This window comes from Cebus imitator, unplaced genomic scaffold (genome assembly GCF_001604975.1).
Source record: "Cebus imitator isolate Cc_AM_T3 unplaced genomic scaffold, Cebus_imitator-1.0 Scaffold270, whole genome shotgun sequence".
NCBI lineage: Eukaryota > Metazoa > Chordata > Mammalia > Primates > Cebidae > Cebus > Cebus imitator.
The window spans coordinates 3,063,660-3,084,407 of record NW_016107585.1 but is presented as its reverse complement, the minus strand read 5'-3'; the positions used below and the strand labels follow the sequence as shown (position 1 = coordinate 3,084,407).

At 39.2% G+C, this 20,748-nt stretch overlaps 1 long non-coding RNA gene across 3 annotated transcripts in view; it reads right to left on the bottom strand.

The window, feature by feature from the left end:
* The window catches only part of LOC108284139, a 45,580-nt gene that overhangs the window by 18,534 nt on the left and 6,298 nt on the right, over positions 1-20,748 (bottom strand). Inside the window, exon 3 of one of the 3 annotated variants that reach the window (XR_005195799.1) lies at positions 3,486-3,627. The exons of the other annotated variants lie outside the window; for them this stretch is intronic. This is a non-coding gene — a long non-coding RNA (uncharacterized LOC108284139). The remainder of the gene's footprint in view (positions 1-3,485; positions 3,628-20,748) is intronic. 3 annotated transcript variants of the gene reach the window in all.

Genomic DNA, 20,748 nt, shown 5'->3' with positions numbered 1-20,748 from the left:
CGGCTCACCGCAACCTCCGCCTCCTGGGCTCAGGCAATTCTCCTGCCTCAGCCTCCCGAGTAACTGGGATTACAGGCACATGCCACCATGCCCAGCTAATTTTTTGTATTTTTAGCGAGACGGGGTTTCACCATGTTGACCAGGATGGTCTCGATCTCTTGACCTTGTGATCCACCCGCCTCGGCCTCCCAAAGTGCTGGGATTACAGGCGTGAGCCACTGCACCCTGCCCGGTTTAGATCTTTTTTAAAAAATTAAATAAGAACAGATTTTTTTTTCTAGTCTACATGTGTAGTCTGTCAGAACAACTACAACTATTTGCCAAATTCCTGCAGCCCCTGTCTTTAGCAGAAGAAAGAGAACATGTGTGGCTTTTGTTTATAGCTATAGGTCAGTGTGGTGTGTCATTGATCTGATCAATGCTACCATGTACCCTGGGCATGACTCCAGCCTCCCAGAAAAGGATTGCTGTATCTTTCCAGGATCTGCTTTGAAACATTATGTATGTTTTGTTTCTCTCTTTTTACCTGTCTTTTCCTGACTGCCTAGAAGGGGTAAACTTGCTTCACTTACCCATCCATCACCCGTTTGCAATCCCACATCTATTTTTCTATGGAGTAAGGAAAAATCATCGTGAGACTTCTCTCCTACCACGTTAGAGGAGTGGTGACCAACATCCCCAACATAAAGTTTATTGTTGGTACTATGCCCAGTCTGGCTTCCTATCCCGAGTGAAACTGAGTAGTTCAGTGAGAACAAGATATTACCCAAAGCCGGCTCCATTCAGCAAATGGTGTAGGCTTCTTGGCTCATTTTCCTCAGTTCTGGAGTTCATCACACCATAAACCACAGGGACTTTGTAGGCATGTTATTGTATTAGCACCATATGGAGGCTACTCATGGAACTCACATGCAGAATGTGTGATGTCAGAGCAGTTTACATGAATCCAAATTTTGTGCAGCTGTTAGACACAGATGTTTCATTTCATTTTTTATGTCAGCACCATCCCAATAAATCCACTGATCCTGAGATTAAAAAGTAAGGAAAGCTCTGTGTGCTCACACATATTTCAGAGCCAGGTGGCTCTATACCACTTATATGGAGATGTACACTCACTACCAGGGGTCACCACAGAGCTATGGCTCTCATACTCACAGAAGGACAAATATATCTGTGGAAATCAATAGGAAAGCAGATGCAAAAGGACAGCAGCCCTCACGCAAATGAGAAACTATTATCTAGAATCGGATGCACTCTTTGCAATAGATTCCTGCAAAGGAAAATTTCAGGATGAACATCGCAATTTCTTCAGAAGACATTTGATAAAAATGAGTTGGCTTCTGAAAAGGAAAAGTTTTGGCTAATGAGTCTCTCTGACTCTACCTTACAAGCCTGTCTTGGGTTTGCCTTCATCAGGGCAAGATATATCGTTATCTTTTACCAGTAAAAGGAAACCTTCAAAGGCTGCCACCCAAATAATGCTCATATTAAAAAATAAATAGTTCTCAATGTTTCCTTGGATTTAAGAAGGCTACACACGTGTTTTTAAATGCCAGGAGTTTTAGTTATGTATGCTATTTATGACTCTCCATTATATGACTAGATGTGTTATTTAAAAATAAATGCTGAGACTGGATTTTCTGTGATTCATTTTGGATAGGTTATGGTTCTTCATGGTTTCTCCATAAAAAGAGGGCAAGAATTCTCTGCTTTTCTGAACTGGTGTAAGCACACTTTATGGTCCCAAATTAAGACTTGATTTTAATTTTTTTCTCCTTCTTTGCCTTACCCTTATCACCTCACTCCAGGGACTTTTACAGAGTCATCTTGCCTTGTGAGATGGCAGAGTAAAGCCTTGCACACACATTGCCCTGTGTGAAAGTGGCTCATGCACAAGAATCATGTGGAGTTGTTTCACTTGTCTCTCCTCCCCATCATGTTTTATTGTACTTTTTTTTTTTAATCAGAGAAAACGAAACTGTGAACATTTTAGGGCATGCTTCTCATTTCAGATGCACGGCGTGCCTAGCTACTTAAGACAGAAAATCCCCTGCTGTGTTCTCTAGGCAGGCACATAGAGCAGATTTTGTGCGATCCTGGACTCAGTTTAGACTCTGGCTCTTAATGCTGTCATTAAACTGCCATAGAAGATGCAACTCTATTTGGTATTTTGGGGAAGATCCACTAAGTGGCTCATCCCAAATTTGGTGGGGAGAAGAAATGGATTTCAATTTAGCAACAAGGGAAAAGTGTGCTTGAAATGAGGCTTAGTCAATTTAATTTGGAAGATACTGCTCTTCCAACAGAAAGTTATGCTCCATTGCACCATCAACTTCAAACATTTTTGAAACTCTCTGGACCTGGTGATAGATGCTAAAGGATTCAGGGTCCCTTTTGAGCACAGTGCTGGCTAGATTGTTGTAACTCAGGGGAGGGAACTCATGTAACAGCCATGGCTGATAAGAAACTGCTGGAAATTCTCATCTAGGAAAATTGGAAGATTTGCATGGAGGCCGCAGGACAATCATAACAATTACACAAATGCTAGTCATGAAAGCTAAACTTTGTGAAAGGTTCAGCTCTTGGTGAATGAGACTCTTTTGATTGTTTTTTATTTGTTTTGGGTTTTTTTTGTTTTTTTACTTATTCTTTTCATGACTCATACCACTCAAGACTAAGCTGTCATCCTTCTATTAATAATCACATTGTTTTCCCTGTGATAAATATATATCAATTTAACGAGTTCATGTAGGAATTTGCAGCATAAAACAAATCTTACAGAAAAAAAATCTGTGCCTGAATGCTTGATTTCTGGAGGTAGTTATATTCTTTTTTTTTTTTTTTTTTCCTTTTGAGACAGTATTCCTCTGTCACCCACGCTGGAATGCAGTGGTGCTATCTTGACTCACTGTAACTTCTGCCTCCGGGGCTCAAGCAATCCTCCTACCTCAGCCTCCAGAGGAGTTGGGACTACAGGCACACACCACAATGTCCAGCTAATTTTTTGTATTTTATGTAGAGAGTGGGTTTCATCATGTTGCCCAGGCTGGTCTCAAACACCAAGGCTCAAGTGATAGGCCTGTCGTGGCCTCCCAAACTGTTAGGATTATAGGCGTGAGCCACATGCCTGACTGTACTCTTATATTTCTGCTGTTTATCCTCTACTCTCAACACCTCATTCCCTGACAAGGTTACTCATCTTTGAGTCGAAAAAAATCCATTAACGCTTTCACTGAAGAAAATCCTCTAGGCTTTTCCTACCAAGGTAATGAGAGACTTAATGATCAGATATTGAAATACATGTGATGAGAATACATGAAATTTATAGATGAACTACCCAACCTCCTTTTAAAAGCCATTGACTTTATCCTGAATAGACAGTTTATATGTCTGATCATCTAATTTACCAAGAAATACTTTTTTAAAATATTTGATCATAATTTTTTTATCTTATCCTTCCAGTATTTAAATTATGCATATGTTACCCCTTTTGATATTGTCCACAGTTCTTCAATTTTCTGGGTTTTTGAGACTCTTTTTCCTCTTTGTGCTTCAATTTGGGAAATTTCTGTTTAAACGATGTTCAAATGCCCCGATTGTTTCTTTAACTATGTCCCATAGCTAAACCTGTTGAAGACATTCTCCAGTTTTGTTACAGTTTTCCATTTCTAGTATTTCCTTTTGTTTCTTATATTAATAGTTTCTATCTCTTTGCTGACATTATGCATTTGGTATTGCATGCTGGTTATTTTTCCATTTGAGCCCATAACATATAAATCAGTAATTTTAAATTCCATGTATGATAATTCCAATATCTGTGTCATATCTGATTCTAGTTCTGATGATCACTCTGTCCCTTCAGGCTGTCCCTTTCTTATCTTTTAGTGTGCCTTGTGATTTTTTTTGTTGAGAGCCACATATTATGTATTTCTGATAGGTACTGAAGTAAATGGGCTTTTTGTGTGAGGATTTATGTTAATCTGACCTGGAGTTGGGCAGTGTTTAATGATTATTATAGCTGTGAGTTCCAGAAGCCTCAAATTCCTCTAGTGTCCTTGTTTTTGTCCTCCCTCTTGCCTTTGTGGCTCCGTTTGTATTGCTACTCAGAGTCTGGATCTTGCAGCTCTTTCAGCTGTAATCGACTGAAAGTATATTGATATGGTGGTAAAGTATGAAGAAGAGGAGGTGTTCTATAATCTTCTAATTAAGTCTCTGTCTTTCATTGGGCCTATGTCTCAAGGGCATGGCCTTCATAAGTATTTCTGTCCCTTTTCCCTTATAGAGGACCCCACATCACCCAACCCCTCCTTCTCTTACTATACTCTAGTCCTAGTGCCCTACTATGTTTGTTTTGGTTTTCCTTTTGTTTCTTTTAGGTTAGACAGGAAGTCTAGGGAGTGAAGTAGGGTGAAAATCCACTCCACCAGGTAGAATAAGGCTTCAGTATTGCCCTATACTGTAGTCTCCACTTATTTGTGGCTGATATGTTCCAAGACCACCAGTGGATGCCTGAAAACTCAGATAGTACTAAACTCTACATATTCTGTGTTTTTTCCTATACATATACACCTGTGATAAGGTTTAATTTCTGCATTAGGTACAGTAAGAGATTAACAATAACTAATAAGAGAAAAATCATAACAATATACTGTAATGAAAGTTATGTGAATGTGATTTCTCTCTGAAAATATCTTTATACTATACTATACCACAGGTAACAAACCATGAAAAGCAAAACTATGGATAAGCGGGGAGACTACTTTACCCTTGGAGAGTAGGCTTTTGTTACAGGGAAGCAGCTCAGAGGGTTACCCTATTGTTGCTCTTTCCACCGCCTTTCCAGGGCCACAAGGGGGGTTTCTCAACTTCTTACCCTGAGAACCTGGTAGGATTCTGAAGGAGAAAGACCTCAAAATTGTGGCAAGAAGTATTTAATACCCCTGTGATTGGGGCTTCACTGTTCTCACTGCCACATTAGTCCACACTTGACTTCTAGCAATTCTTCACATTTACTGGTGAAGTAAGTGTTGCCACTCTTTTTCCTACAGTGGCTTCTGCTGTATCTCTCTAGATGAACCTGTCTCCAGATCTCAGGGTGTGGTTTACTCTGAAACTTCAGTTCTCTCACAGATCCAAAAAAGTCATTGATTTTTAGTCTGTCTAGCTTTTTCTCATAGGGATGGGAATGGTGACTTCCAAGCTTTTTACACACATCAAAAACAAAATTGACACAAATTTAGTTATAGATCTAACTGACTCTTATTTTCAATTCATAACTTTGGGCATCTTCCAATTCTACAAAAATAGAACAAGAGCTCACCCTGGGCAATGATAGGACAGAGTTTTGTAAAGTGGGGACAAAGAAACAGAACAGTAGAAATAAAAGAGCTGACTGAGCCCATATCTATAATCCCAGCACTTGAGAGGCCAAGGTAGGAGGATCACTTGAGGCCAGGAGTTCAAGACCAGCCTGGGCAACATAGTGAGACTTCATCTCCACAAAAACAAAAATAAAAAAATTAGCCAGGCATAGTGGCATGTACCTGTGGTCCTAGCTACTCAGGAGGTGGGAAGATGGCTTGAGCCCAGGAATTTGAGGCTGTAGTCAGTTATGGTCATGTCACTATACTCCAGCCTAGGTGACAGAGCCAGACTCTGTCAAAGAAAACAAAAACAAAAACAAACAAACAAACAAACAAACAAAAACATCGATTAAAAGCTGATTGGTTAATGTCAGTATACTTTTATGTAAGAGTTAAAGCAGATGAGTCGTCCTTAAGCTGACTCAGGCAGACTGGGGTCTCCTGTTTTTATGAAAAACTGGGCTGTTTTGGGATATGTCTGCTTCTATAAAATTTCAATTTGATTATGTAGCATTTAGCTTGAGTGACCCCATTCGATTTGGTCTGGTTTGTTGGAAACTAATGTGGGAGCTCAGTCCAAAACAATGGCCTCCAAAATTTTTGTTTAACATATGTCAGATTGGACACCAGAAGTCTACAAACTAAAATAAAATCCCAGGCTGGGAATGGTGGCTCATACCTATAATCCCAGTACTTTGGGAGGCTGAGGTGGGAGGATCACTTAGGGTCAGGAGTTAAAAATCAGCCTGGTCAACATAAAGAGACCCCATCTCTACAAAAACAGAAAAAAAATTTGGCCAGACTTGGTGACACACACCTATAGTTCTAGCTACTCAGGAGTCTGAGGTGGAGGATCCCTTGAGGCAGAAGCTGAAGTGAGCTATGATCATACCACTGCACTCCAGCATAGGTGACAGAGTGAGACCCCAATCTCTAAAAAATAAAATGAAATCTCATTTTTTGCCTTTCAGGTTGACAAATATTAAGATTGATAATAATATTCAATATTAAAGAGAGGGAAGAAATGGGCGTTCTCATATTGTGCTAATGGGAACCTAAATTGGTATTGCCTTTCTTGAAGGCAATTTCACACTATCTGAGTTTAAAAGGCACAACCCCTTTGAGGCAGCGCTTCTACTTGTCAGCTTGTAGTAATCCATCCTATAGACAAGCTCACACTAATGTGAAAATATATGTATAGGGTATTCACTAAATAATTTTCTATAATAGCAATACACTGTAAACAATCTAAAGTTCTATCAGTGGAAGAATGGTTTAGAAAAAACTATGATTTATTTATTCCATGACTATTATACAGCCTACTAATAGAGTAGATAGATTAATAAACTAAAATAGTAACATGTTCATAATATATTGCTATGTTAAAAATCAAGTTATAGAGTAGTATGTAAATATGATATTATCACGGTAAAAACAAAGCAAGTACTACTTGTGCATGGGGGATGAGGGTGAGTATCAGAAATAAGTACTCGTATCTCCTTAGAAAAATGTCTACAAGTGTAGATACTAAATTCTAGCCGTTAATAACTTCTCTAGCAAAGAAGGGAAAACTTCCATTTTAAAGGAAACTAATACATTTTAAAACAAGTGTGGATTATTTTTGTGATTGAAAACATGCACACACAAATCAAGCAGGTGCGATTCTTTGATTAAAGAGAAACCTGTCTGGGAAAACACAGCAATAGCCTTTAGTTCATGTTTCTAAGCAATTCCAGGAGTCTTAAACAAGTTAGATTTTTGCCTGAATAAAAGACCTCTTAGGAATTTAGCAGGGAAAGAAAGTCACTTTTCTGCCAGTGGAATGGGTTGGTGGATCTTGGCATGTGTAAAAGTGAGGGCCCAGACTGTGTCTATTTTATGTATCTTTGTCACTCTACTGTCTATACTGTGTTGGACACTTAGCAGGGTCTCAGTATATATTGTTTGGATTAATCATGTAAAAATATGACAATGTTTCTGTGACAAATTACTGTACTATGTGCAATAGGGAAATCTGGCAAGCAGTTAATAGGAAGTTTCTCTGTTCTTAATGAGTATTCTAGAATTTAAGTACTGAAGTTGCTGGCACCATAGCAATGTTGAAGAAATGAACCAAACCTAGAAAGAATGCTGCTCACTGACAGAATCTTGCTCAAACTGAAATAGCAATGAACTTGCGTGGGCAGTTTTCTCTCTGCCAGCTCATAAAAAGGACCACAGACTCAGGCAATGACCTAAAAGTACAACATTTTAGCTTTAATATTTGTGTTCAAAAGATAATGTAGCAAATGGGGCCCACAGTTAGGATTTCTTGGGGTTATCACAGGTTGTAGCGTTTGGCCACAAACTATTGAGATTAAAAGAGAGAGAAGAGACTAGAATTTATTAAGCACCTCCTGCCTACTCATTGAGAAACTAGGCACATGGTACCTAGTCTAGTGACACCAGTCACTCAGCATATGGCACCTCATTAAATCTCACAACAAGCTTGTGAAGTGTTGTTATCATCTTATACTTCCAGATGAGGAAACTGGAAGTTGAACCACTTAGATAATTTGTCTCAGGACATACAGCCAGAAAGTGGCAGAGCTGGGATTTGAATATAGATGGGCCTGGCTCCAAATGCCATACTTGTGTCTCAGGCAACCAACCTGGAATAGTTGGCTTTGACATGCCTCACTTATATTGATATGAGAGAAGTCCCTGTAGAAGACTCCTAAGGGCTTGGTTACAAAGAACTAATTAGATTGAACCATCCCATCTGTAAAACTAATCCAGAGATTTTACACCCATATGTAAGATCCCCACCCCATCTTTAACTTCTACAAGCCCTGGGGAAATGACTCAGTATTACCGAATAGGGCTCTCAAAATCTTGAGTAAACACAGGTGTGCTGTACAATTTTCTGAACCCATCCCATCCCAGAAAGCGGATACCCCCATACTGAGACAAATTGCAGTCTCAGTGAAGAACTGCTTACGAGGTCATCATCAGTGATATGGAGATGGTCACTTGTTATAAACACCCTCATGGAATAAAGCTATTCGTTTATTTTTCCATAATATTTGCTAACTCAGATGAAACGATTTTCATCTTTATTTTCACCACAGCAGATAGTTAACATGCCAGAGTGCTGCAGCTTTCAGCATGTTTAGGCAATGTTTGAGTCCTTCTCTCATATATCTTATGCCTGGGGTTTGGCCTCCATTTAGAGTACATTAAATGCTATATCTATTTATTGTCCAGCTTTCTTCTCATAGGGATGGGAATGGTGACTTCCAAGCTTTTTACACACATCAGAAACAAAATTGACACAAATTTAGTTATAGATCTAATTGACTCTTATTTTCAATTCATAACTTTGGGCATCTTCCAATTCTACAAAAATAGAATAAGAGCTCACCCTGGGCAATGATAGGACAGTGGGTTTTGTAAAGTGGGGACAAAGAAACAGAACAACAGAAAATAAAAAGGCTGACCCAGCCCACACCTGTAATCCCAGCACTTGGGAGGTCAAATTAGGAGGACCACTTGAGGCCAGGAGTTCAAGACCAGCCTGGGCAACATAGTGAGACCTCATCTCCACAAAAACAAAAATAAAAAAATTAGCCAGGCATAGTGGCATGTACCTGTGGTCCTAGCTACTCAGGAGGTGGGAAAGTGACTTGAGCCCAGGAATTTGAGGCTGTAGTCAGTTATGGTCATGTCACTATGCTCCAGCCTAGGTGACAGAGCCAGACTCTGTCTTAAAAAAAAAAACGATTAAAAGCTGATTGGTTAATGTCAGATTACTTTTTATGTAAGAGTTAAAGCAGATGGGACTTCCTTAAGCTAACTCCTGGGGCCCTACATGTTGGAATGCTTCATTTCTCTCCTCCTGCTACTTGCTTTTCTCTCCTCCCATAGCTTTATATATCTTTTACACACCAATCACACCCACTCTTATTTCTCCAGCCTTCATTTCTCCAGTCAGATATCCAACAGACATCTTCATATCTCCAGTCAGATATCCAACAGACATCTTTGTAACAGAGCTGCAGAGAATAATTCTTGATTCCTGCATTCATCTCAAACCTATTCTTCCCTGGTGTCATGAATTCAGTTTTCTGTCTCAGTAAACATCACCACCATACCTGAACATTTTACTGGTTTCCTGCCTTTCCCTCACCGTATATCGAATTCTTCAGTAAGCTTTCAGGTTCTGCCTACAAAACATCTCAAATTGATCAACTTTATCTCGTGATATTGCCAACTTTGAGCCACCAATCTCTTGCCTCAACTACTTTAATTTGCTCTTCTTGCTTCTATCTGTCTCCCAATAAGGCAGCCAGAATGATAAATTTAAAACATAGATAATATTGATCTTTTCCTTGAAATCACTCAATGTTTCCCAGCTGTATTTTACCAATGGTCTACAGCACTTGCATTATCTAGCTCCTACCGATCTCTACTACCTCACCTTGTATGTCTCTTCTAACTTGCAGCCCCACAGTCATGTTGTCCCCCTATTCCTTGAACACACCAAACCCTGGGGTTTCCCTTGCTGCTCCTCAGGTTTTTCCCCCCAGACTTTCCATTGAGTCTTGCTCATGATTTAAGTCTAAGCACAAATGCTACTTCTTCAGTGGTTCTATGTCCATCCTGAAGTAGTTATGGTTCACTTTATCACCCTATCACAACATCCTGTTTTATTTTCTTCATATCACTTAAAATTATCTAAAATTATTTTGTTCAGTTGTTTATTTACATGTTTATTGTATGTTTTGCTCTGTAGAATGACACCTCCGCATGAACAGGGAGCTTTTCCCTTTTTTTCAGGACTGTATCTCCAGAGCTAATTTTTTAAAAACTGAAATAGTAGTAGATACTGCCTGCGTAATTTTCTCTCTGCCAGTCCACAGAATAATACGTCACTGAACCACAAAATAACCTAAAAGTATACAATTTTAGTTTTTAGTTTTTCATTTTTAAAAAAGGGGGTCTGAATTAGGATTCTGAATCAGAATCAGACTAGCACATAGTAGGAGTTCAATAAAAGTTGGTTGACTGTGGAGTGCACAACTGCTTGAACATGATTACAAAAAAGTGAAATGCTGCCCTCAACTAACCTGAGAATATAATTATGATAAAAGAACACTGTGACGATTTTAAGCAGCATTCTAACTAAATGACAAATTCTGGCTTATATTAAAAATTTGCATTACATTGTGTCATGACTTACTGGATCATTGATCATATCAGTTGGACGTTGTGAAACATTCTCCACTTGAATTCATCCAAAGAAGAATAGTATGGAGGAAATCTGCTTTCCTAATTGTGACTAACTACCTTTACTGAACATATCCATTTGATTTTCATCACTTCAGATGTCTAACATAATTTCTAAAGTGCTGAGATGGCCAAATAAGGGCTGCCCTGATTAGTGACCTCCATTTCCCCTTCAAAATAATCCCTCTCAGTTAGTTAAATTGGACCCTGGCAGTCCTGGCTTCTAGCCAATGAGTCAGTAGAAAAGAGGGCTGATTGCCTTTGAACAGCACCTTTCTTTAGCAGAGGTTCATGATGAGGACCCTGATCCCTTTTGGTAGGGGTAGTAACATCCTTTTGCTCCTTCTCTTTCCCCTTTCAAACAGTAATATATTATGTATTCTCATCACTACTCACAAATGTTGTCTGAAAGCAAAGATGCAGAATGCCAACACTCAATAGAAGCTTGAGGTTTCCTTTCGCCTCCCAAGGAGAACTTCTAAATAGAGGCATTTTATAAACAGCTTGCATGTTCTTTTAGAGAGGAAATTGGAGAAACTGGCTGGCTGAATGAATGTGAAACATGGAGCTGTATGAAAGCTTTTTCATCTGATAAATTGTGGGTGAACCTGAAGGAGCAGGGGAGACAGTGGTTCTTTTATTATCTGCAAACTGAGCCAGAGGCATGTCAAATGGCCTAGGGTATCTTCTTCAAATTGAAGTGGATATTCTTTAACTCTATGTTAAACAACAGCAACAATATAAAATTAAAAACAGTCTCGATAAGTTGCAAGGAGGAGTCATTAATTTTCACTAAATTAAACTGGGCAAAGTTGTCTTTTGCAGGTTGTAAGAGATTTATTTCAGAAGTTTATGTCAACAAAGAGTGCAAAATGAGTTCAAGTCAGATTCCACATAGATTTGGAAGAAGGAGAACATACAAATCATAATGAACGAAGTAAGGAAAGATTTCCTGAGAAGTCATAGCAGTTAAATTCTTTGGGTTATTTTTTCGTTTGATCTGGAAAGGGAAATGCAAGATGACTTACACCTGCAAGGGAGTTAGGCTATGCTGTTTGTTCTTGAGACTCAGGAAAGTCAAAATCTCATTTGAGCTTAGTTAAGCTTTGTGTATTTTTTAGGACTAAAACATGTAAAGTCGTGGAAATTCGGAGTTAGAGAGGTCTTTGGGGATCTTCTACTCAATTTATAGATGAGGACACATGTTTAGAAGGATATATGTCCCAAAGCTAAAAGTGAAGTTCATCTTAGGCTTACACCACTCTCCTTATAATTGCTCTCTCTCTCTTTTAAATCTGTCTCTCTCCCTTCTTCAACTTGGAAATTCCAAACCTAATTGAAACTATATAGAAAAGGATAATGGGCTGCACTTCATGTCATAGCTGGAAACACATCTCCAATTACCAAATGAAAAACAATTAGGAAAACAAAGTGCAATAGAAAAATTTACTTCTACTTAGACAAATTTTCGTGATTGCTTCTGTTTTATGTATCCAGCTATTCCTTTATTTTCCAGAGGTTTCCAAATGAAGAGAGTAAAAAGAGCTTTGGTATGATTTGATGATGGTAATTTAAGTTCTATTTTAATTTCTATTCCTCAAGTCTCTACCACTCCACTCCCAAAGTCAAATGCCACCTATTTGAATTCTACCTCTGTGTACTCAAAGAGAAGCTGGAGACAATGAAAGTTCAGGCATATAGATCTACTGATCTGGAATACTTGGACACTGGCATCTTAACTTGCAAGTCATTAAGGAAATATTTTAAAGTATTGTGAGTCAGATGATGTCACTGGCCTTCTAAAAACATGATGACCTCAGAAGTATCCCCTAAGACTTAGGCCCACCATCACTGACGTCAGCTGAGAAAAATAAAAATTCCTTTTCTTTTTTTTTTTTAAAAAAAAACACCTCATACTCTATTTTTTTTTTCTTTTTGAGATGGAGTTTCACTCTGTTGCCAGGCTGGAGTGCAATGGCACAATCCCAGCTCACCACAACCTCAGTCTCCCAGTTTCAAGTGATTCTCCTGCCTAACCTCCTGAGCAGCTGGGACTACAGGCATGTACCACCATGCCCAGCTAATTTTTGTATTTTTAGTAGAGACGAGGTTTCACCATGTTAAGCCAGGATGGTCTCGATTTCTTGACCTCGTGATCTGCCTGCCTCGGCCTCCCAAAGTGCTGGGATTACAGGTGTGAGCCACTGCGCCTGGCCCCTTCTTTTAAGAAAAAGGAAAAATAGTAACTCTCTTTACAAGAAAACAAGCTGCTTGTACAAAAAGTGCTGTCTTGCATTAATTATAGTAGTGAACATTGGAAACTATCTTAATGTCCAATAATAAAGTAGTGATTAAGTAAGTCATGGCAGACAATCTACATAAAATGCATGCAAAGATCAAAAGGGATCATTATGGAAACTGCAGCAATATGGAAGTGCTTATTTAATAATTATACATTAAGTATCTACAATATTACAGGACCCTTCTGGGTGATAGAAACAAAGGAGCATCTCAAATAGCTTGCAATATACTAGAGGAATTAGACATGAATAAGCATCTCAAGAAGAAATTATAATGAAGACAAAGGTGTGGTGGTGTGTTCTGGGAGCTCTAAGCCATTCAGTATGACTAGGATGAAAGAGGCAGGGGGGAGACAGAGAGGCATGCAGGGGCCAAATTAAAGGGGCCTTGGAATTTATTCTGTATATAAAGAGAACACATGGACACAGGGAGGGGAGCACTACACACTGGGGTCAGTTGGGGGGAAATAGGGGAGGGTCAGTGGGGGGTGGAGAGTTGGGGAGAGATAGCATGGGGAGAAATGCCAGATATAGGTGATGGGGAGGAAGGCAGCAAATCACACTGCCACGTGTATACCTATGCAACAATCTTGCATGTTCTTCACGTGTACCCCAAAACCTAAAATGCAATAAAATAAATTAAAAAAAGAAAAAAAAAAGAGTTGTCTTTTTTTTTTTTTTTGAGGCAGAGTCTCACTCTGTTGCCCATGCTGGAGTGCAGCAGCACAATCTAGGCTCACTGCAATCTCTGCCTCCCAGGTTCAAGTGATTCCCCTGCCTTAGCTTCCCAAGTAGCTGGGACTACAGGCAGGCACCACCATGCCCAGTTAATTTTTTATATTTAGTACAGATGGAGTTTCACCATGTTGGCCAGGATGGTGTTGATCTCCTGTCCTCATGATCCACCCGCCTTGGCCTCCCAAAGTGCTGGGATTACAGGTATGGGCTACCACCAAGAGTTGCCATTTAAGTTCGAACTGGATACAATACATACTAATCTATGTATATAGTTATATTTTCTTTAATTCACTGAATACATTCACAGTTACATACTCATTAATTCGTTTGTTCATTTAATTTAAGGATCACTTTCTGAGTTTGTATTCACTTTGATGAAGACAGGTGATATAAAAATAAATAAAATATGATCTATATCTCTGATCCCTAACAATCTAGTGGTAGGATGCTGTCATCTAAGAAAATACGAATACAGTGTGATAAGCACGTCAAAGGAACCCTCTACAAGGTGCACAAAAACAAATGCTTTGACAGAGAGTGGACACAATGGTTAGACAGTCTTAACAGAGAATGACTATAAGTCTGGGAAAAAAAAAACATAAAAATTTCAACAAAGAAAATTTAATAAATGGAATTGGCTAACCAGGTCTGGATAACTAAAAAGGCACAATGGGCACATTGAGGTTTCACAGAGGCAGTAACTTTGCATCTCCCTAGGTCTGAGTAAGCAAAAGGAAGAGATTGGTATTACCTGAATTTAGAAGCTTGAAGACATACCTCATAGACATAAGACTCAGACCTCAGGGAAGGGGACATTAGTCAGTGGCGCTTGTGTTTCTGAGGAAGGTAATGAAACCTGGTTATAAGAGTGCCACGAAGCTGGATACTGGAAACAGCTGCTGCCGTCAGGATGCAGGGTCATTGAGGGGTAACGTGAACTGAACATCAAGCAAATAGAAAGGAACGAGTCCCTTCATCCTCTCATGCTTTGTGGTCTTTGTTTAGTGTCCCACACAGAGGAAAACCAAAAGGAATTCTGCTGGCAAAAGAGGAAGGTGGTTTGCAGAGTCTCAACCCCAGCATCACAGAACAACGTAGACAAAGGTGGGTTTGGAGGTGACAGGAAATAGCTTAAACTCAGCATAAGAGTTTAAAATCTTACAAAGTGAGGAGGCTGGCTTAAGAGAGGGCCTTTCAGGCAGAAGGAAACATGTGCAAGGACATGACGCCATCCAAGTGCCTGGTGCTCTTGGGAATTACACGTACTGAAGCAGTTGTGGCTAGAATACAAAATAAGTTGGGAAACTATCGAGAAGTGTATAGAAAGGGACCTTGTGTCCTGAGGGGCAGGGAATTCCATGTTAAGAGGAAAGCAGGATAATATTTGTTTTTAAATCTCATTGTATTTTTCTTTTTTAGTAATTCAGGATTTTTTTTCAACCTTACAGCCAGTAAAAACCGATAGGATGTAAGGCTTTTTATCATGGGAAAGGAAAGTATTATATTTGATACAGCATAGAACAAAGAGGTCATTGCTTAGATTTTTGAATTTCAAAATAGTTTTTTAAGTCCCTAGGGATACAAAATAGCCTGAGAGTGAGGTCTTTTGGCTTGCAAAAGTCTGGCTTTTTGAGAGGAAAGATTGACTCAAACTCCAAAGCTTTAACAAGAGGAGAAATGAAAACCAAAGTCTATTCTAAGTATCCAGAGTAGGAATATACAGGATAGGATATAAGGTAAGTTTCTTTCTCACAGGACAAAGAAGAGCCTTCAGCAGCTGAGGGAACCAACCGCAATGTAAAATTCTAGTGTGGTCACTGTGTTCATTTCTGCACTCCACCTCTGTGTCACACCTGGGTGGGTTGAAGGAGTGTGTATACGGATGTAAAAATGTCCTAAGACATTTAGCAAGAAGTTCCAGAATTAAAAGTTTATTCCTCAGTTCCCCAGCTGCAGCCTGTTCCAGCTACCTGCTCTTCAGAGAGGCCCTGTGTTAACATGGTGTCACAATGGTACCTTAGGATGGGTATAGGTAGTATCACCAGACAACGTAATGCATTTTAGAATCAGTTTGCTGATTTTAAAGGAATATCTTATTTGGACTTTTACTAGAATTGCACTGAATCCACTCAATCTCAACCAACTTAATTCTGGCTTCAATTGCTAGGATACCACTGAAATTGATCTTGTCAAAATCGCCAAAAATCCCCATATTGTCAAATCCAGTGGCTTTTTCTTCATTCTTGTTTTACTTGACCTGTTAACAGTATGCAACACAGATGAGAATGGCCTCCCTTTTTTGACTAACTTCATGCTCAGAGCTGGGGAAACATCACATAGTCTTGATTTTCTTTCTAACCCACTGAACTCTACTGTTTTTATAGCTGGTTGTTTTACTTCTGCCTGACATCTGAAAGTTGGGATACCATATAACCTGGTTTTCAACTTTCTTGTCTACTTCCCTTCGCCTCAGCTCTCTTCTGGTCCCATGGTTTTAAATGCTACTATGTGCTAATGAATCCCAAATACACACACACACACACACACACACCCACACACACCCACCCCTGAATTTCATTTTGTTTTTTCCATTTTCAGCTCACTAGAAAGAAAAAAAAATGCTTAAATGTTTCAATGTCTCCATATATGGTGAACTATAGCATTTGTTTGTTTTCCTGTGTGAAGTGTAATGATTTTCAATGCCTTTCTGGGTACTTTTGGAGATGGCAACAAATCTAAGCCAAGAATCCAGGAAAGGCCAAACTCTTCCTTGGTTCGTTTGCCTTTAGACAATTTTAAGAACATTTTACCAATTTCTCAAGTTTATTGATTAGCAATCAGCTGATTTGGCATTCTTGGTCCACTGGGCTTATCCCATCCCCAAAAGGTAGGCACTGTCATTCCCAAAAGAGGCAGTGCTAGAGGTGTCATGGGCATGTGGGACCTCAGTGGCCCTCTGGCCTAATTTTTCTTTAGACGGATGAAGAGACTGAGCTAGAAGAAGTTGATAGAAGTAGTCCAAGCCCACACAGCTAGTTGATGGCAGAACAATATTGAATCTGAGATTCCAAGTTCTTACTTTTTTGCTTTTCTCTGTTATATCTTACTACATCTTTTACTGCTGCTGAAAATACAGACATTATCTTGTATGAATACATTAAACTGCTCTGTCCCAACTTTGTTATTTGCCCTTATCCACATTCACTGGGATAATCAGTAGAGTTATTTGAGCATTGAATATGATCTACTTCATCTTTAGGCAGGGAAATTCATTATTAGCTCAGAAATATAAACTGGTGGTTTATTGGACATTGCTTATGAGTCTGGGCTTCACCACTAATTGTGTGAATTAATTAATTGGTCAACTAACTGGGCATTCTCCAATATGAAATAAGTGGGTTGGATAAGTGGCCCATGATGTACTTCTCAGGTCTTGTATTCAGGTTTTTTATGAACTATCATTGCAACTCCCAATTATCTTGTCCATAGGCGCATTTGGAACACATAATAATCCTTTTAGGTCTCGATTAAATGAGATCTTGTTTTTTAGTAGCTTAGACAGTTTTGCTTCCTTATTTTTCATGTTGCTTTCAGTGCTTAATACACTAAACCTCTAATGTTTTTTTTTTTCCTCCAAATTACCACTAAGTATGTGGTGACCTGTCATTCTGTTCTGACTAGTCTGTTCATTTTGTTTTGGGTCACGGAGAGGTCTATTGCTAAAATCAGTAGAGAAGAAAATCTCTCATGGGTACTCCACAGCATCCCAGGGTCTAAGTCAAATGTTGTCACACTTAGGACAATCAATATGCCTCTGGTTAAACCAGGTGTTGGTGCCTGGTCCTAAGGCCCTATGAATCCTCATGGGGAAACTGATTTCAGAACTTAGCCCAAAATATATGCTTAGGACAGATCCTCTTTCTTGGAGCTTTTGAGTGGAGTCACAAAAGGTGAGCCACAGATAGAAGAGAGTATCAGAGACTCAGAGGCATGATGTGTAAAGGCTTAAAGCAGAAGCAATGAGGTAAGAGAAGACATAAAGTGGAGAAAATTTATAAAAGGAAGGAAAGTAAGTGAAGAAATGGGAATGGCTGAGTCACACTAATTGTGGACTCACTAGATAAACAAACCTGAGGTGATGCCCAGATGACCAGAGCTCTTGTTACACTGTAAGAGCTTTAGATACTATTACTACACCATGCTCTAGTTCTCTGTGAGACTGGGCCACCTACAAGGGGCTTCTTGCAGCTCCACAGTTTTCCATATGTTTTTCTAACAATTTCTTTCTTCTCAAGTAACCTAAGTATGCCTTTGTACCTTGCCAAATAAAAGAGCCTAAATAACATGGTATCTTTGTCAAGTCCATACTGTTGGAGTGCCTGCATATTGCATGGCAGTAAGCACACATACAGTGAGCCAACATGCAGTAAGCATTTAGTAAAGTTTGCTGAATGAAGCTGGGGGGGATGTGATTACTTTAGGAATGATTGAGTCCATGTTAGGCTGGTGAAAAGGTATTTCTATTTCCGGGTCAAGGTGTATCCAAAGTTATCTGAAAACTTGTGGGCTGGAGCAAAGTGAGGCCTTGTGAGAAAGTGAAGAAAGAAATAGTTTAAGTAGCAAGATTATCAAGAAGGGCCTCGACTCAAAATATTTTTGCCTCCAACTTGCCATAGCGCCTGAAATATAGACAGGATATTAACTCCTTCAGTGGAAGGCAATGGCTTTCCAAGTGCTTGCTTACAAAGTATTTATGTTCAGAGACAGGAGTAACACATAAAGCTGTTATCATATTTCATACCTTAGTGTGCATTCATTCAGCAAATGCACTTCTAGACAGACTTTTTTTTAATCCTAGAAACTGAGGAAATAGGAGTCTTGATGGTGTCAGGTCATGGAGAGTTGGAAGGTGGTACTTTTGGAGCATGGAGCACTGCCGAAAGAAAGTAGGATGACCGTGTGGAACAACATAAATTCTGGGGTTACTCCTAGTGAAGGGAAGAGGGAAAGAAATGGTAGGGATGTCAGATTTTTCCAGGCCTCATTCTAGATGACCCCAATTACCACATGATAACCTTCAAGGATGATATGTGTTGTATGACAGAGATTCTAGGTTTTAGAATAAGAATATCTGAGCTTTATCCTCCACTGCTGTTTAATATATGTGAAACTTGGGGTTTCTGGCTTCAGTTTCTTCATCTATAAAATGGGAGATAACAAGATATCATTCTTCAGAGGGACGTGGTGGAAATCATCTGAGAGAAATGGTGGTCAAATGACTTCAGTAATTGCAAACTGTATGTGTTGCAGTTCAGTCTGGAAGGAACAGTGACGTAAGAGTAACCTTAGTTGAGAGTGGGCCCTCTCTGCTGCTAAGGGCCCTGACCTCTGCCCAGGCCCAGGGTGAAGTACATGGATTGACTTTTCTCCCACCTCACGTGACTATTGTGATTACTCATCAAATCAAAGTAAATCTAGAGGTTTTTCCTGGGGAAAAGTTATGCCTTCTTTCTTGATAGACAAGAGCACTGGTATTAAAGACACTTGAGCCATTTTTTTCCCTCATACTTTCCTCATCCTGTCTTTTATAAATCTCTTCCAACAGATAGGTATGACAGTTACAAAGCTTTGGTTGCAAATTACAGGAAACCTGAATCAAGCTAGTTAAAGTAGTATTGGAAAGTTAATGGTTTATATTACTAAATAATCCAATTATAGATTTTCAGGCAAAGCTTGATCCAGCAGCAAAATGATGGCATCTAGGGCCTGATTTCTTCTAGTTGTTTCTCTGTTTTATCCTCCATAGTATTTGCTTTATTTTAAAGCTGCTCATCATGATCCTAAGGTAACTGCCAACTGATCCACTGATCTTGTTTATCAGGAAAGAAAGCATAACTTCTTCCAAGAAAAAACCTCTAGGTTTACTTTGATTGGATGAACTTAGGTTACACACTCCCTTTGAACAAATCTCTAGCTTGAGGAGATAATATATTGAATAGTTTAACCTAAGGTAAATTATCCATTCTGGGGCTAGAGGTGGATTCAGTTGTTTTAAAACCCCATGGATCCCAAAACAATTTCTGGGCTAATAAGAAAGTGAATGGGGAGAAATAGATACTGAGGAAGTGCCACTAACAAAGACCACTATTATAGGTTAGAAAATGATGCCATCCTTATATGAAAAGCTGCAGTGTCCAAATGTGTAGAGATTCTGTCATTTGAAAACTAGAGCACATGCTGTTTAAACCAAATTTGATGTGTCTACTGTAACAGAAATTGACTTTCATCAATAGGCACGATGAGCAATCATTAACCTTTGGATTTTGTGATTTTATAAAACATTGAATTCTATACTTCTGTGCTCTCAGAAGGGAAGCTTTTTTTGTTTATACATTTTGGTAATTTTTAACATGCTCTAAATTAAAATAGAGAATGTACTTTTTTTTCCTTCTAGTATAAAATTGAATAAGCAACAGTACAATGCAGGAAGTCAGTCTAGCCACAGCAAATCTGTACTTGTTTTTGTGAGAGGATGGGAAGAATGAATATTTGCCCTGTGGCATCAATTTCCTGTTTAATGTTCTCCAAGAGGCATTTGGAAAATGCCCAGCAACACAGATGTACGTAAATGCCACACATAACTTGTTTTCGTGAGTGGAAAGAAGAGTCTATAAAATTATGACAAGGCTGGTTTACCCTCACCTCCTGAAAGTTGGTGAATCACTCTACCTTTAACTTAATGATTTGGAGGATGGATTATTCCAGAGTTTGGCATTGGAAGAATAAGCAGTATAGGAGCAGCATGGCTTTTGGCTTCTTAGCCCAAGTTCTTATTTATTTAAGGCTACTTTTATCCCAAAGTTTGCCATATTTCTGCTGGAAATTGCCTATAAGAAATGTATACATGGGGCCAGGCACGGTGGCTCATGCCTGTAATCCCAGCACTTTGGGAGGCCAAGGCGGGTGGATCACAAGGTCAAGAGATCAAGACCATCCTGGTCAACATGGTGAAACCCCGTCTCTACTAAAAATACAAAAAACTAGCTGGGCATGGTGGCACATGCCTGTAATCCCAGCTA